The 17,563-nt window shown below is 44.5% G+C and overlaps 1 protein-coding gene across 3 annotated transcripts in view; it reads right to left on the bottom strand.

Moving 5' to 3' along the window:
* The window catches only part of SPRED2 (sprouty related EVH1 domain containing 2), a 120,448-nt gene that overhangs the window by 67,012 nt on the left and 35,873 nt on the right, over nt 1-17,563 (bottom strand). The window contains exons 2-3 of one of the 3 annotated variants that reach the window (XM_063648654.1): nt 2,371-2,584; nt 1,105-1,237 (exon numbers count right to left, since the gene is read on the bottom strand). The exons of 1 other annotated variant lie outside the window; for it this stretch is intronic. The gene's annotated coding sequence lies outside the window, so the exon portion shown is untranslated. The remainder of the gene's footprint in view (nt 1-1,104; nt 1,238-2,370; nt 2,585-17,563) is intronic. One more of the 3 variants, XM_063648655.1, reaches the window with a different exon arrangement.

Below are 17,563 nucleotides of genomic sequence, written 5' to 3'. Positions count from 1 at the left end.
ATTCTGGTGTCATTCTCAGAGCCTGGGAGAGGTGGAACACTTGCTCTGTTGAGTCCCCTCATCTGTGTAACACCTATGACCTTCCCTCCTATGACAACCCTGAAGTGTAATCATGTTTCCATTTTACAGATGAGCGTAATGAGGCTCATGAAACCTTAGTTACTATGCTTGAGTCAACACTGCAATAGAGAGCAGGGATGGAATCTGACCCAGCCAAACTCCAAGGCACTACACTTTCTCCATAGCAATGTCCTCTAAGAGATACTTTAGGATAGAATGAACATGGCATCTCTCATTTCAACCTGTAGGAAATAATACAAAGGTTGCTTGCTCACCCATCCTCCTAGATGAACCTATTAGTCATCATGAGCCTTGAACTTTGCTTTATCGTGTTCCATGGGGACATGCATTCTTCCTCCACCCACCCCAGCTGGGTGTTGCTTTCCAGCTGCCCTGGCTGCTCTGTCCGTGGCACTATACAAGGAGGCCGAGTGCTTCTCACACACCCAACTCTAAAGTCCTTGCTGAGGATACCAACCTGAGGGTCCTTCCCTTGACCTGCACTCACATATTCAGGTTTGAATTCTGTATATCATAAGGTATAGAGAGACCTGGTGTGCAAGTCAACTTAGGTCAAAAGTCAGGTTTTGGACTCTACTCCTTGGATGCAGAGAACCTTCTCTGTTACTGGCCCCATTCGTAGCTATGCAAGCCCCAAAGACAAGGTCAACTCAGGTGCCACTGTCACTTAATACCGTAGGTGTAAATAATACAAATTTTTACTCTCTAGACTCAACCTTATAGATCTTAGTCAAGGCTGCGTACTCATCCCCAAACCCCTGTCATTAAAGCTTTTGCCCCAGGAGACTCTACTGGTGTTCCAGAGATGCTGTCAGAAATCAAAAGCTGCCTGGAACCTTTCTTCTGGAACTGCCTTCGAGGCTAGTCAATCATGAATGAGTCAGCCATTAAAAAAAATTCCATCCTTACTGTTAATTAAGCAACATTTTTTACATTTCAGTGGATCAAAGCTTGTTCTGGACTTATTTACCAAACTTAGCTCTAATAAACTTAAAAATCTACCTTTACAAGATAAATACTTACTAGTGCCAAGTATGGCCCCCACTTTCTCTCTTTTTTTCTTCTGAAAAGAGTTCCACAAAGGCTTCTGAAAATGTTTCCAGCAAATGGCTGTGAGATCAAGTTGAGAGAGGAGTCTCCTGAGGTGAGGTCATGGCTTTGAAAGATACAACATTCAAATACAAATGTATGTGTTCAGATGCAAAGGTACATGCTCTGATGTGTTTGCCTTAAAACAACAAAAAATTCAAGCCACATGATTATATCTTCTATTACATGTTATATAGGATTATGCCCCATCAAAGAACATTAAATGGCATTAATGATATTAATGACATGGACGTGCCAAGTACACTTTGCCTTTATGTGTCCTCTTTAATTCTCATTGCAGTTCTCTGAGGTAGGTGCTCTAAGGATCCCCATTTTAGAGCTGGGGAAACTGCTGCCCAGAGAAGGAGTAGCCCAACCTATGAAGCCATTGAGAGGTCAAACCAAATAGGCAGTCTGACTCCAGACACATGGCTCTTTCTTACCCCTTTGCTCATTTCCAAACCTCACCAAGTTAGCCCAGCAAAGCTCAGAGGCGCTCAGTGCTCAACTCGAAGCTCAGCTGGTTTGGCAACCCAGAATTTAACCCTCCCTTGGTGTTGTGTCCCAGCCTGCAGGAGCAGATGTTTTGATAATAGACAAATGCTCATGCAGAATGGAATGGTAACATACATGGGCTGGTCTAGGCAGTGCAGAATGACACCTTAATAGTTAAACACTCGGCGGCCCTAAAGCAGCACAGCCCAAGTTGTGTTCCCTGCCCACCAATTTCTAGCTTGGCCAACTTATTTCATCTTTCTAACCTGCAGTTTCTCTATCTGCAAAACAGGGAAACAAGAGTATCTCCTCTGGGGCAACTTGGGGTTTGTTATGCTAGTTAGCTGCACATGGCAAAAGGCACTTTGCATAGTACCTTCATACAGCAGGCCCTTAATACATGTTGACACCTATGGCAATTATTCCAGCAGAGGTTCAGTACATGACACACAGCAGGGTGGGCAAAATGTGGCAAAAGCAGGGAGGTGCCTCAGTGCAGGGCCGCTCCACTGGCTGATGACAGAAGCCCTCAGCCCCGGTCCCTGAGCAGAGAGATCCCACTGTGTAATATCCTCTAGCAAATGGGAACTCTGCAATTCAACAGGTTCTGCCTGGACCTCTGAAGTCAACATGAGACTCCTCCTTGCAACAGGGAATTACTTGGGGGCTTTCAGACACCAGTGGAATTCCCCCCACCACACACACCTTTTTCCCTAAAATGCCAGCTTGACATTAGGAGGTTGGTTGTGGGTCTGCACTTCTGTACTTCTCAAAGCAGGAGTTTCCTTGGTTTCACATCCACCTTGTGTTTTCCCAATATATGTCTGCGCTTGAGTAACCACTCCAAAGGGAGAAGGGAGGGGGAACTGGTCTAAAAGAGTGGCTTCTCAGTCTTTGCTGGGTGGTTTCTGAGATGGTCCTGCAGAGGAAGGGTTAAAAGGCAGCTACTGGAGCAGCCTGACCTGTGGGCAAAAGAACAATTTAAACAAGAAAATAAAATAAAACAATAGCCCCTCTGGACACCATCACCTCCACAGGTCCCATGTGGGACAGAAGGGAAGAGTTCTGCATTTAAAAAAAGATTTCCAGGAAGAAGGCTGGTCCAGGAAGAAGGCTAAGAAGAAGAAAAAAAGCCAGGGGGGGTGCTTTGGAAGGGATTTTTAGAAATTCTTGCTGCTGCTTATTAAATTATTAACTTTTTGCTTGGAAGCATGCTGTCCCACCCACTACCCTAGGCAGTCTAGAGTTAGGGCTGGGTCACCCCCTCAGCCAGGCCACTAAGGAGAGGAGCCTCTGGGAATGTACTGGTTTCAAAGCCACAAATGGCAGCTGAACTCACAGCACAGACTAGCGGCACTGTCCTATAGAAATGGAAACTGAGTGACATACACAGTTTAAAATTTTCTAGTAGTCACATTTAAAGAGTAATTAAAAAGCAAGTGTCATTAATTATAACATAGTTGACATAAACCAAGATATCTAAAATATTTTTGTTTCCACAGTAACCAAAACAAAATAATCATTAATGAGATACTTCACATTCTTTTTTTTTTTTGTAATAAGGCTTCAAAATCCAATGTGTATTTTGCACTTTTAGTCAGTTCGTACTAGCCTCATTTCGAGGTTCAACAGCCCAGGTGGCGAGGACTACATACTTGACAGTGTGGGTCTAGAAGCCACGGTGTGGCGCAGTAATTCTCAGTGGAGTCACCTGGCTCTCTAAGGGGGAGGGGTGCTGCCTTGCGGTGGTGTGTTTGAAAAATGTGGCATCCCAGCCCCACCTCGGAAGGCCTCGGTAAAAGGCAGCTGGCCTTTCTCCAAGTTCCGCTGCGGCACAAGCCGCCACCCACGCAGCCCGGTCACCACTGCCTCTCTGCAAGAGTCATACAAGAAAGCTTACGTTTTAAAAATACCACCGGCATGCTAGCTTGGCGTTCGTAAGCACAAAAAGTAGGAGAGCAAGGAAGGGCTCCAGAGGCAGGTGGACGGGGCCGATGAGTAAAGCGCCTACGCTTGCTTAACCACACTTGTCTATCAGGTCTGAACTCGGCCGAAGCTTCAACAGAGCTTTTCCCTCTTGCTCTGTGCTGTCATGAGCACCAAGTTCACTCTAGTTCCCTTGTCTATGAGGGCCGGGGCCCTGTTTCTAGTTGGAAGATGCTGTAAGAACAAGTGATGGTCCAATGAGGGGTATTTTGAGCTCTTCAAAGGAGCAGAATTTTTTTTAGCTAATATCCCCTGTGGTATTCAACAGGGAATTTAAAATATCCTCAAATAGGGCCCTCTTCAGCTATTACTTTATGTCCTTAGAACTCTGGCCAGAAAGAAGCTACCTTTCACATGGAGGAGGGAGGCTGAGGGCCCATCAAAACCCACCAAAGGCCACTCCCCACCGTTACATGGGTTCCCTATGTTCTGGGATAAGGCTTTCTGGTTTAGCCTTACTTGCTGTGGTGCCTAATCGAAATCTCCCTAAGGAGGAGTCTGACACACCAGTATGGAAAAGTTCTCTTATCATTTGGAGAATATAATTTAGGGCTGGGTAGATAAACATGTACAGGAAATACTTCTATAGAGGTCTTGATCCTCTGAAGATTAATAACCCATGGAACTGGAGCCCAGCCTCAAACTCAGAGGAAATAGGCAAGTTATAAAAACAGGAAGAACGGGAAGTTTATTTTTGGATGAATATTTGTTCTAGTGAAGCTCTCGATACTGACAAAAACCTTGATCTGCAGGTCATTTGCTGTAGCTGAGCAGCTGCAGTGCATGTTTCTACAAGCTGTCCCACCAGAGATTTCCGGGTCTTTCTGGAAAGAGCCTTGCCCCACTCCTGCAAAACATCTGCCTCGCTGCCACTGGCTGAGGGACTTCTTTCTCCTGCATTCATGATGTGCGGGATCTGCAGCTCAGCTAGAAGCCTCAGCCACCTGCAACGGCCCCTCTCGGCCTCCTTCCCAGTGCCCAGAGCCGGCCTATCTCCACCAGGTGTGGGAACTGCAGCTCTCGGTGTCTGTCCCAACGTGGTGTTATCAGCCTCCCTCGGTGGACTGCCGGCCTCCCTGGTCTCACAGCCTCCAGTGCCCCTTTCTCCCAACCCTGTCAGCATACTTTCCATGGCTCCCTACTGCTTATGGAATAAAGTCAGATGTTCCCAAGCTTGACGGGCAAAGCTCTTCACAATCCAGCCAAATCTACTTTTACAGTCCCATCTCCATAGGCAGGACCAGCTGCATGATTTGCAGGGCCTGGTACAAAATGAAAATAATTTGTTATTTATTAACTAAATAATAATTAGTTCAAAACTTAGTAAGAATTTCAAGGCAGCAACAGCAGAGCATTAAACCAAGTGTGGGGCCCTTCTGAGAGCAAGCTGGTGTGGTAGCATAGGCTGCAGGCCGGTGAAGACGGCCCCTTCCCCACACCTCCCTTAGACCGACCCCAGAAGGCAGATGCTACTCCCACGGAGAAAAGCCCTCCTTACCTCTTCCTCACTGCAGTGAAACTCATCCTTTCCCTCGAGGAAGACTTCAAGACAAGAAGATCGGTTTCCACCCTGTCAGGTCCCCATTCAGAGGCACTCTCTGGCCCTGATTTACAGTATGCTTATTCATTTGCCTGTCTCTCATGCACACCTCAATTCACCAAGAGTTCCAGGCTCCTTGTTCATTGCCTGTTCATTTCTGTGCCCTCCTCTCCACCTGTTCAGAACAAAACTTGACACACAGTAGATCTGCTATAAATTTCTATGGCATGTTCACTAGAAATTTTGCTTTCCACTTCTTTTTTTTTTTTTTGAGACGGACTCGCTCTGTCACCCAGGCTGGAGTGCAGTGGCGCCATCTCGGCTCACTGCAAGCTCTGCCTCCTGGGTTCAAGCAATTCTCCTGTCTCAGCCTCCCCGAGTAGCTGGGATTACAGGAGCACCACCACACCTGGCTAATTTTTGTATTTTTAGTAGAGATGGGGTTTCACCATGTTTGCCAGACTGGTCCCAAACTCCTGATCTCAGGTGATCTGCCTGCCTTGCTCTCCCAAAATGCTGGGATTGCAGGTGTGAGCCACCACGCCTGGCCTGCTTTCCACTTCTAATGAATACTTAACAAAGCCTCTCATGACCTTGCTGACTGATTAAAGGAAAAATTAAAAATTTCCTAAGATTTCCCCTTTACATAAGAGGAGATGCCCACGCCCTCTGGGGAGTTGGAGGACGTCTGAACAGGAACTTCCATTAACCGCCATTGTGAACCGGGCTACCCAGACACAAAGGCTGCCCATGTTGTCTTTGGCAGTTGCTTCACAGGTAACCATGCCAGTGCAGTGGTGGAGGGGAGGCGTGGCGGAGGGATGGGAGTTAGGAGAGTCAGCATGACGCTCTTTCACCTTCCTGGTCTGATACAGCGGTGGGGAGAAACCAGAGAGGAAGGTCACCTGATGTTTGATTCCCTACCCACTGCCACCAAGAAGTGGAAGGAGAAGGGCAAGAACCTAGAATTTTCGTACCTAGAAACTTTAAATGAGCTCTCATTTCTTCGGAAATGATGACCTTTTCAGGGAAAATGCTGTGGGCTCTTAAGTTCCTTTAGAGCAAAGCGGCAGAAGCGACAGACGATGATCACTCTCCCTAATAAATGCAGACCTGCTTTAGTGTTTTTCAAGAGGAAGAAAAACACTGGACATCCCAAATAGCTTCCTAAATATTCAGGTAAAGTTGATTTTTCCAGCAATTGTTAACTGATCATGCCCATGGGAGATGGTGAAGCAAAGAAGGGGGATGATATTGTATCAGAAAGCACAGGACTGGCCGGGTGCGGTGGCTCACGCCTGTAATCCCAGCACTTTGGGAAGCGGGGGCGGGAGGATCGCCTGAGGTCAGGAGTTTGAGACCAGCCTGGCCAACAGGGTGAAACCTCATCTCTACTAAAACTGCAAAAATTAGCCGGGCGTGGTAGCGGGTACCTATAATCCCAGCTACTTGGGAGGCTGAGGCAGGAGAATCGCTTGAACCGGGGAGATGGAGGTTGCAGTGAGCCGAGATCGCGCCATTGCACTCCAGCCTGGGCGACAAGAGTGAGACTCTGTCTCAAAAAAAAAAAAAAAAAAAAAAAAAAGCACTGGTATCAGAAGGTCTTCACCAGATTTAATCAAGGGACCTTCTTACCCCAGCAGGGCATTCAGCAACCACAATAGTAGTAGCAGCAGCTAACAATTATGGAGACAAGTATTCACTAGATAAGAGCCAGGTCACGTCCTTTCTATCGTACCTGTCATGGCATTGGTACCATCTGTACTCTTTTTGTTTACATGCTTCTATGCATATTGTGTATCTCCCACTTAAGAATGTAAGGTCACTTCTGATTATCCAAGACCCAGAACAGTGCTGCAAACTTAGTAAACTCATAATGCAATCATGAATTTGACAAATATACATCATCTTCATCCTTACAGTATGGCTTCCATTTTTATAGAGGAAGAGACATCAGGTAAAGCTCGGACTATCTATATAAGGAAGGAAATTTCAGGTTTGGGCTCTTCAGCTGTCCTTCTGTATATTCAGAGCACTCTGTGTTTCAGAAGACTTGGGCATAAAAGCATCTTTTAAAAATAATGTCTACTTTTGTAACAAACCTGCACGTTGTGCACATGTACCCTAAAACTTAAAGTATAATAATAAAAAACAAAACAAAAAACAAAACAAAACAAAAAATAAGAATGTCTACTTTAGAGACCCAGCTTTCCCACCACACTTCACCCAGAACTCACATGGATGAACAGTTTTCTACATATGGCTAAGAGCTGTTTTTTTTTTTTTAAGTTGAAGCTGGTTCTAATGTTACAGAAAAACACTTCAACGTAAAGTATTCAGTGAATACCCTAAACGACTAAAACCCCAAAGGGGAAGCCGGTGGGGCTCTCACAGTATTGACGGAGTGAATTTAAGGCACTGTCTAAATGCCTTGTGCGGTGTGGGCTGTGTGGGAGGTGCGCAGTGAGTGCTGGCTCCCTCTGTTGGGGTCACAGAACACAGGGGCAGGAATTCTACATTGCTGACCGGAACAGTCTCCTCAGCCACCTCTGCCTTGGTCTGTACTGCCGCTCTCGCACTTTCTCTTTAAGGAATACAGTCATTGCTCTCTAGTGATGCCCACCACACAAGGAATCCTATTCACAGAGGTGTCTTGTTTCCATAGCTAAAACAGTCATTTGTAACATGGATCAGCTGGCTTTCACAGAAAACAATGGTAAGCACACCTAGGTCTCAGTTTACTTAGCAGAGAGCAACAGCTAAATATATTCAATTCTGACACCAATAAATGAAAAATCATAGCAAAATAGTCAAAACATATCTGTAAACACTTCTAAATTATTTTGGAAGTAACTAGGGCCTACATTGGAAAGGGCAGGTATTTGTGTGCATACTAACTCCAGAGTGAAGATACTATAGAGTTTGGTTAAAACAAATTTAAAAATTTAAATATATAAATGCGTTTCTAATTTAGATCTAAAGACTATGAAACTAAAAATGCCAATTTACCATAAACATATAATATATATACATGTATATGAAAGGAAATGTATACACACTGAAAACCTAGGGAAAACACATTCTTTTCTTTTTATTTTTATTTTTTGAGAGTTTCGCTCTGTTGCCCAGGCTGGAGTGCAGTGGCATGATCTCAGTTCACTGCAATCTCCGCCTCCCACGTTCAAGCGATTCTCCTGCCTCAGCCTCCCAAGTAGCTGGGATTACAGATGTGCACCACCATGTCCGGCTAATTTTTGTATTTTCAGTAGAGACAGGGTTTCACCATGTTGGCCAGGTTGGTCTTGAACTCCTGACCTCAAGTGATCCGCCTCGGCCTCCCAAAGTGCTGGGATTACAGGCATGAGCCACCACGCCCAGCGGAGAACGAATTTCTAAAAGCCACCACAATGCAGCCATGCAGCTCGCGTCTTCAGCTTCAGTACATCACACAGCCACACAGAGCTGGGCCAGCGCCTCACCCACACGCTGTGTTCAGTCACTTATTTTAATAAAGCGTGCATGGGGAAAAGAAAGTTCAACCTGAGTGAATCCAGTGCTTATGAAACTCTGAATATGAGCCCTCAAGGTAAAGATCGCGTGTCTCCTATTAGGGGCCGGGCCAAAGACATTATCAGTGCCCAACAAATGACGGTGAGGTCATGCCAGCCCTAGGCGGCATGTGGGCAGGGCCGCCTTGCCTGCCTAGTGCCTGGCTCCCAGCTAAAGTACCTGCTCCTACTTGATCCTGGGCCTTGAAAAATTAGCCAAGGCCCATGGGCTTAAGGCTCCATTTTCAGTGACTTCTTGAGTCCATAAGAGTATAGTGAGTACAGTGAGGGCGGCTGGGAGATGTCCTGGTCTCCTACTGCAGGGTTCACCATGTGCTCTTAGGGGCTGTTATCAATTGGGCAGGAAGTCCCTCAGTCCCCTCCAGTGATTCTTCCAGGGCAGACAAAGGACCAAAAGCAGGAGGGGGGTGGTGAAAAGCAATTTTTCCCCAAAACAGGCACACACCCCACCCACCCCCCAACTAAAAACACTACTGTTGTGTTCACGGATGTTTCCTAGGTACCCAAAGCAAAACCCAAACCCTGAGCATGTGGTTTCGTATTATAAAGGCCCTATTCTTTAATTAAAATGGTCTTTCTCCATCTCACTGTAGCCCATCCCCTCCTTGGCTCAGGGGTAAATTGCTCTCCCAGGCAGCCACACAAGCCACCAATTCAGCCAATATCCACAGAGAAAGCTGGCGAGTCACTGGGATTTGAAAGGTTCAACAGGTGGGGGTCAGGGCAGAGACTCTGTATTGGGAGGGGCAGGCATCAGGGCTGCAGGACTCCTGCCTGTCCCCATGCTATGGCCGCTCAGACCCCAGCCCTCTTTCCTCTGGAGGATGAAAGGCCCTTCCCTTCACAGCTCTGTGCCAGTGTGAGGAACCCATCTGGCAAGGCCAGAGTGTTCAATTCTCCCTTGTTCTCACCCCAAGAGATGCCTCATTTCCTCTTCCAGAGAGAGCAATACAAAGATATGCGCGACCTTTTTTTTTTTTTTTTTTTTTTAAGGGAACACCTTCCCTTGGGAGAAGCACAATCTTTCCTTTGAACATGAAACATTCTAAAGACACCCTACTTTTACAGTGGAGAAACAGTTAATTTTTCTACATTACTTCTCCTCTTACCCCTGAAGGGTGTGTTGGGGGAGGAAGGAGGGTGACACCCACTTTTGAGAAACATATAGATTCTGTGAAACAACACACACAGTCCAAATTTAAACTTTGTTTTAGCTTAAGCATCCCAGTCCCCACAAGGAAGTACCTCAAACTTTGTTGTGTTATTTGTTAACAGATTTCTAAGATTTAAAAGCAAAAACATCACCCATAGCTAAAAAGAAATGTAGATGTGGTGCTTCTACCTTATGAGTGAGCAATGCTGGTGCCCTCTCATTGTTCAATTAATGTGACAAAACAAACAATTAACCAGAATTTCTGGCATCATTCTCAGAAATTCTGACAAGTTCAGACAATAACTAAAGGTATTTCTTTTTGATACAGAAATGGAGTTGCTCTAACTTGAATGATGGTTAGGAAGATCTTTGCCATACACAGACTTTGAAGGAGTGAGAAATTTTGCAGGAGTAAAATGGCATTATTAAAAAAATTGAAATATGTTTTTAAAAAATGGAAAGTAAAGCAAGTTTGTTGAAGAAGTGTTTAAAACTGTTAAGCAAAAACAATAAACCCACTACCCAGAGATAATACTGTTAACAAAACAATGTACAAGTGTGAGGGTCTTTGTCGAGCAAAGCTGAGGATGGACACTCTGATACACATCACCCCCTTCCTATGTTTGGATTCTTCCTGAAATTCGCAGAGACCAGAACCCTCACGGAAGCTTGTGACACCTACAGAAATGTTTGATGGTCTGGGCAGAGGAGCCAAAATCACCTTTCTGAGAGGAAGGTGACTGATGAGCCAGACCTGGCAAAATATAAGAAAAGGAGAAGTGTTTCCAGAAATAACCAAGGCTGCACCTGGACCCAGTCCTTTGCCACAAGACCATGTAGCAAAACTGAAAGAATTCTATCACCAGAGAACAGTAACTCTGCCATGGAAATCCCCGCCCCGGCTCCCTCCCAATAGGTGAAAGATGTTTCCTCTGTGTAAGGTCAAAGGCAGTCCTGGCAATGACCGTAGGGCTGGAGTGAGCCTGGCCAGCCCAGAGGTTTGGCGTGGGGAGTAACAGCATCGTTACTGTTGAGAGAGGCAGCAAGAGGAGAGGCTGGAGTCGGGGATCTACAGAGATGCAGGAGGTGGTCAATGGCCCAGACTCTGGATCCGAACTTCCTGAGTTCAAATCCAGATTCTGTCAAGGGCTGTGTGGCTATGGGTGAATTACTCCATCTCTCTATGCCTCTGTAAATGGGGATGCAACAACAGTATCTACTTCATAGGGTTATGATGATTAGAGTGTGAACCACCAAAAGCATTTAGAGCACTATGGGCTACATGTAAACGCTATTTAAGTCTTTGCATATTTATTCTTTTCCTGTATTTTCTAGAACAAGTCACATTAATTTTATCATCAGAAAATCTACTCCCTGGGCCAAGCACAGTGACTCATGCCTGTAATCCCAGCACTTTGGGAGGCCAAGGCAGTGGATTACTTGAGCTCAGGAGTTTGAGACCAGCATAGGCAACATGTAAAACCTCGTCTCTACAAAAAATGCAAAATAAAATTAGCTGGGTGTGGCGGTGCATGCCTGTAGTCCCAGCTACTTGGGCGGGTGAGGTGGGAGAATCGCTTGAACCTGGGAGGCAGAGGCTGCAGTGAGCCAGGTTCATGCCACTGCACTCCAGCCTGGGTGACAGAGCGAGACTCCATCTCAAAAAAAAAAAAAAAAAAATCTACTGCCTGACTACCACACAGGCCCCATGAGCTTGTCACTTTATCTTTGGCCCTTCCTTTCAAATGGGCACAACCTCATCTTAATGTGTACACACACACACACACACACACACACACACACAAAAGTCATTAATTGTCCAGAGTAGGACTTCCAGTGCTAAAACCAGGGCAGTACCAGGCCAACGGGAACAGGTGGTCACCTTAATATAACATAAAAGAATAAAGAAGAAAAACCAAGAGTCATGCCAGTAACACCACAGCTCAGAAATGATGGACCCATGATAACATTCTGGTGTGGTTCCCGAAATCCTTTTGCTATGCATGTTTCAGGCAAATTTTAGGCAAAATTTGGATCATGTTATGTAGGCAGATTTCTGTATCGGGTTTTCATTCAGTTTTGTATTGCCCATCTTATTAACATTCCTTAAAAGTACTATTTTCCAAGGCTGCATAATATATCAATAGAATGTTCCAGGTGGCTTAACCATTTTAATAGGTTCTTATCAACAGTTTCACTCACAAAACTTTAAACACTGCCCATAAATGTGTTTTCACTTGACTATTATCTTTAAGTTTCTAGAGGAGAAATTTTTAGACAAGAGGATGAATTTTTTTTTAAAAGAAGTATTACAGGTTACCAAACTGCTTTCCAGAAAGGGTGCACTAAATTCTACTCTCAAACAACAGTGCATGAAAAATGTTCCCTCACCAAAACCACAACAGCATTTTAAAATATTTTTCTTTTTGGTAATAATAACAGTTGAAAAGATGCTATTATGTTTTCATTGCATTAGTTTAAATTTGTAGGGTTAAATATATTGTACTATATTTATTTAGTCAACTATATATTTCTTTTTTGTTAGCCTGGTGTTTTTTAAGAAGTATTAAGTTATCTGTTTTCTCCTGGTTGTCTTTGTCTCTTTTTATAATCTCCTGAACTCTTCATAGTTTTATATTAACTCATAATGGAGGCAAATTTTACATATTTGTTAAATTTGTCTCTGATATTGCACAAACTTATGTTTCGAAATTTATCAGTGATTTCCTCTGTCATTTCTTCCAGATTTTCTTTTTTCTTTTTTATTTTTTTTTTCGGAGACAGGGTCTTGCTCTGTCACCTACACTGGAGTGCAGTGGTGCAATCATGGCTCCCTGAAGCCTCAACCTTCTGGACTCAAGCGATCCTCCCACTCAGCCTCCCAACCACAGGTGACCACAGGTGTGCGCTACCATGGCTGGCTAATTTTAAAATTTTTGTAGACACAGGGTATCATTATGTTGCCCAGGCTGGTCTTGAACTCCTGGGCTCAAGTGATCCTCCCACCTCAGCCTCCCAAAGTGCTAAGATTACAGGCGTAAGCCACTAAACCCAGTCTCTTCCAAAACTTTTATGTGTGGACAACCCTTCTTCCTTTAGAGATGAGTTGAATATCCACCTACATGTTCTTCTACTTTATTTTTTATTTTAAGGATTTCGTTTTTTTAGTATTCATCTTATAGTCTTAAAATGTGAGGTCAAGCTCTACATTAGAACAAAATCATAAAGCCCATGGTACAATGGAGTTGTGTTGAAATGTGGAAATTGTTAGAAATTAAATCCGTAGGATACAAATTAGGGATTTGCATGAGACCTACTCTCAGTAATGAATCAGCTCATTAAAAAGCTGTACTTGACAATGAATAGGATTAATCAGAACGTGCCAGGGACACTCAGTCCTCCCCCTCCTCCAAGCCCTTGTCTTCCTAAGGGTTGTCAGGGAAGACTATTGAGAGTGGCAAGGATGAGGGACGGAAGCATAGGGCAGCACATGGACCAGCACGGGACCATGGATCCATCAGACCTCCATGAACTAGAGATTCTACCTGCTACTCAATAGCGAGAAAAGGAACTTCGAGGAGCCTGTGAAGAGTTTAAAATAGATCTCTCCTTTTCAAAAGGCAAAAGATCATGGAACTAGCTATTTTTCTTATAAAAAGTTGTTGCTACAGAGATAAAAATAAAGCAGTATGTTATTTTAAATAATCCTAAATGTAGCTTTCAACCACTTTTAGACTCCTGCACAGAGATAGATGCAGTACTATTGTAAAAAACCCAATGTTGCAAATGTGGCATCTCTCCCCAGCCTGACCCTCCACCTACATTTCCAACCTCTACTCCCTTCCCCAAAATCCAGAGCTGAAAATTGCTATTTTATGCAATATCCGTTTATTGATTAATCGTAAGGCTTTTTTTTTTCCTTTTTTTTGAGATGGAGTCTGGCTCTGTCTCCCAGGCTGGAGTGCAGTGGCGCAATCTCGGCTCACTGCAACCTTCACCTCTCGGGTTCAAGTGATTCTCCTGCCTCAGCCTCCCAAGTAGCTGTGACTACAGGCGCATGCCACTACCGCCCAGCTAATTTTTGTGTTTTTAGTAGAGACAGGGTTTCATCATGTTGGCCAGGCTGGTCTCGAACTCCTGACCTCAAATGATCCGCCCACCTCTGCCTCCCAAAGTGCTAGGATTATAGGTGTGAACCACCGCGCCTATTATTTTTTGTTGTTGTTGTTGTTTTTACACTTTGTAATAACAGTCATTATAAAGTGATTTACCAGAAATGAGAAAGACTTATTGGTGTCTCCTGGTCTGTGGCCCCCTTCTCAAAACAACTATCTCAAGTATTCCCTCATACTAGGGAAACATGAACTATTTTCTTTGGAGAATTCATTTATTCATTCATTCAGTAATTGTTATTGCCAACTGTCAGGCTACTCTTGATAATGGAACAGAAACCCACAATGGAGTCAAAGCTGCATTCCAGTTGCAGCTCTGGCACCTACTAGCTGGGGTCTTGAGCAAGCTCCTGAACCTTCTGAACCTGGGTTCCTCATTTCTGAAATGGGGCTAAAATTACACAAGCAAAAAATGTTATGAGGAGTACTAAGGATGTGTGAAATACTAAGGCAGGAAAATTTTAACATGTCAATGAATAGCGGCTGCTACTTGAAAAAAAAAGCTTTCCCTGTGCCCAATGCATGTCTGGATGAGATGTCTCCCTCATATGTAAATTTTTAAAAGTCCAGCAAACAATTTAAATTCTCATTTCCTCTCAGGTAGCTAATCTGCTAGAAAGAGACCAACCACACAGTTCAACAACTATGCAATTACACATCATTTGGTTTAGGAAGATGATGCCACAGATGCATCCTCACTTTTAAAATTCTCAGGTGCCTGGCAAAGGATGCTGCTTTTAGAGACCTGCCCTCCATCAGGGTGGCTGCTGGCACCCTGCACAGACCACTCGGATAGAGGCAGCTGTGAATGGACAGGAACAAGGGCTTAATGGACCTTCCATTTAAAAGCAGCCTCAATGAACACAAAAACTGAGAATGAGAAAGGCCTCTGGGTCAAATCTAACTGAGGAACACATACTTTATGACAACAGGTTTCACAGACGCTAGATCCAACATTCATCGGACCCACTGGAACTTAGAGAAGAACAAACACATGCCCTGCCCCCTCCCTGGTGCTTACAAACACCCATCAGGACAGGGCTTTGTCCCCTGTGTGCACCTCAGTCCCAGGCTTCCTTGCTTTTCTGCTACAGTACTAGGAATGCTAGGAGCCATGAGGGGTTTTGCTTACTATTTCTACTTCCCGGGACACCAAAGTCCGCTTCCGATCACAGTGAGGCACAGGGAGGGTTGAATGCAAAGGACTAGATATTCAAGTGCTGGCTAAAAGGCTTTTTTGTTTTTATATGAAGAGAAAATAAAACAACAACAACTGCATTTTCACATTATGCTACTTCTTTTTCTTAGGCAAATGTATGCTAATTGTAGTGATTTTTATCTATTTTCTGACTGAGGAAAATAGGAGACTGCTGTGGGTTGGGGTTGATTCTAGTAGCAAGGGTACAAGAGATGTCCGGTGGCCAGGATTTGCCATCCCCAGTCATTCCTCTCCATCATCCAAGGTAACTCCTCCCGAGGTATCCAGCCCACTGACTGTTCATCCCCGTGTCCCTGCCTGACCCCTGTCATTCCACTGGGCCTCGGATCTAAGTGTTCCACGATCTCCAGCACTTCTCGCTCCGTGGCCCCAGCTTCTGGCCTCCACACACTCTTCCCTTACCAACATTAACCCTCCACGGATTTTGTCTATCACTAGGTCCAGCCCTGACACCTGCCTTCAGCCCCAGCTGAATGGGCAGAATGTCCCAACCTGACCTTCAAGTCTGTGTGTGGGGTTGAAAAGGAAGAGGACTTTCCCCCTTCCCCTTCTCTCCAGGGTTCTCACCACAGCAGTACCCTACGCAGTGGAAGTTAGAAGCCTCTGCCCCAACTGAACCCCAGCTCCCTCACACTCATCCATTCAGCTGAACCCCAACTCCCTCACACTCATCCATTCCTTTCTACCACATCCCGCATCACCTGTCTCTCATGGCTTCCTGCAGTGTCTTGACTTACCTCTGCCACTGACCTCAATTCATCTTGCACATCATATTCGATCCACCTGTAAAAAGTCATTTAAGGTCTCTAAATGTGTACTCGGTTTCCTTATGGGTAGAAGTGGGTATCAATAGCACCTATCTCATAGTGCTGTTATGAGAATTAAAACAGGTTAGGGGTATCGGGCACCTGGGATAGTGTCCAGCACACAGTAATGAACTCAAATATCAAATATTTTTGCAGTTAACTGCTGGAAGTCCTGCTGTGGCCATGTCATACTCCATTAAAAACCTTCAATTGCTCCCTGCTGCTTACAGAGTAATTAGCTCAGGACTCAGGGTCCTTTTTTCCATCTGCCTCAAGTCACTTTTTTTTCCTAAACTTTACCTCTTCAAATTACTCCTTTTTCTCTTCAAATATCTTTTGCTCTGGCTAAAGCCTGCTCAGTTCAAATCTGGAATTGGTCTTGGGTTCAAATCTCCACTCTAACCACTTATGAGCATTCTCGGGCAAGTTATTTTAATGCTGCAGGCCTTAGTTTTCTTACGAGGAAAAAAGTTTTCTTATGAGGAGGATTAGATGGGATAATGTGGGTGAGGCCTCAGTCAAGGGCATGGCAAGGCAGTTAAAGGTTGATAACTCTTCCTCTTTTCCACCTCTTTTGTTTTCTAACTTTTGTGCTATTATCTCTGCCTAAAACTTCCCTCTCTGCACAGATAAGCCTGTCCTTCAAGGCTCAACTCAAATGTCACCTTCTCCACGTGGGTTTAGTTGAAACCCACCCACTAATTTCCTTCCCCCACCAAATACCTACGGCGCATCATGCTATTCTTGGACACAACAGCAAAAGCTCCCATGTGCTTGCCCTATGTCCTATACTTGACTGACAACATTTGTGGAAAGGCCCCACGTCTGATTCATCTTTGAGTTCTCCACATGGTCCTGCATATAGCAGAAACTTGGTAAATATTTGCTGAGTGAAAGAACAAATTTTTGGAGCAAAGGCAAGAGGGAGTTCCAAGCTTTGAAGACTACGGAACCAGCACTGTAGTATAACTGAGCAACAGGACAGAGATGGGTTTGTCCTGGGACATACTAGAGAAGTAAAGAATTTTTTTATTCCAAAGGAGCAGTGAAGCCAAACTATACAAAGTGAAGTGAAGTCAGCTTCCCCTGTCTCCTCCAAGTGAAGCATGGCCGCCTCCCCAGAGCCAAGGATGGCTGCCATTTTAAACAAATAAGTCACCCTGCTCTGATGCAAACAGCCCTCAGTGCTTCAGTCCTGAAGGGAGGGACTCTTGTATACCATGCACTTGAAAAATTAGATCTTTGTTTCCAAGAGGCTATTCTAAACTTCTAACCAGGCCTGTCTGCTTAGCAATTCACTCCTTAAAAGCATGTGCTGGTAGCAAGTACAGCTGCATTCTTAATCACTTACACCCCACAACCAACTAAAGATAGCTTGAGGAGGTCTGCCATATGCCAAATTCTTCTTTTAAATAAGAACACAAGAATCGTTCATGAAAAAAAATAAAAATTC

Source organism: Pongo pygmaeus, chromosome 12 (assembly GCF_028885625.2).
Source record: "Pongo pygmaeus isolate AG05252 chromosome 12, NHGRI_mPonPyg2-v2.0_pri, whole genome shotgun sequence".
In the NCBI taxonomy this organism is placed as follows: Eukaryota; Metazoa; Chordata; class Mammalia; order Primates; family Hominidae; genus Pongo; species Pongo pygmaeus.
This window is presented reverse-complemented; position numbering and strand designations above follow the sequence as displayed.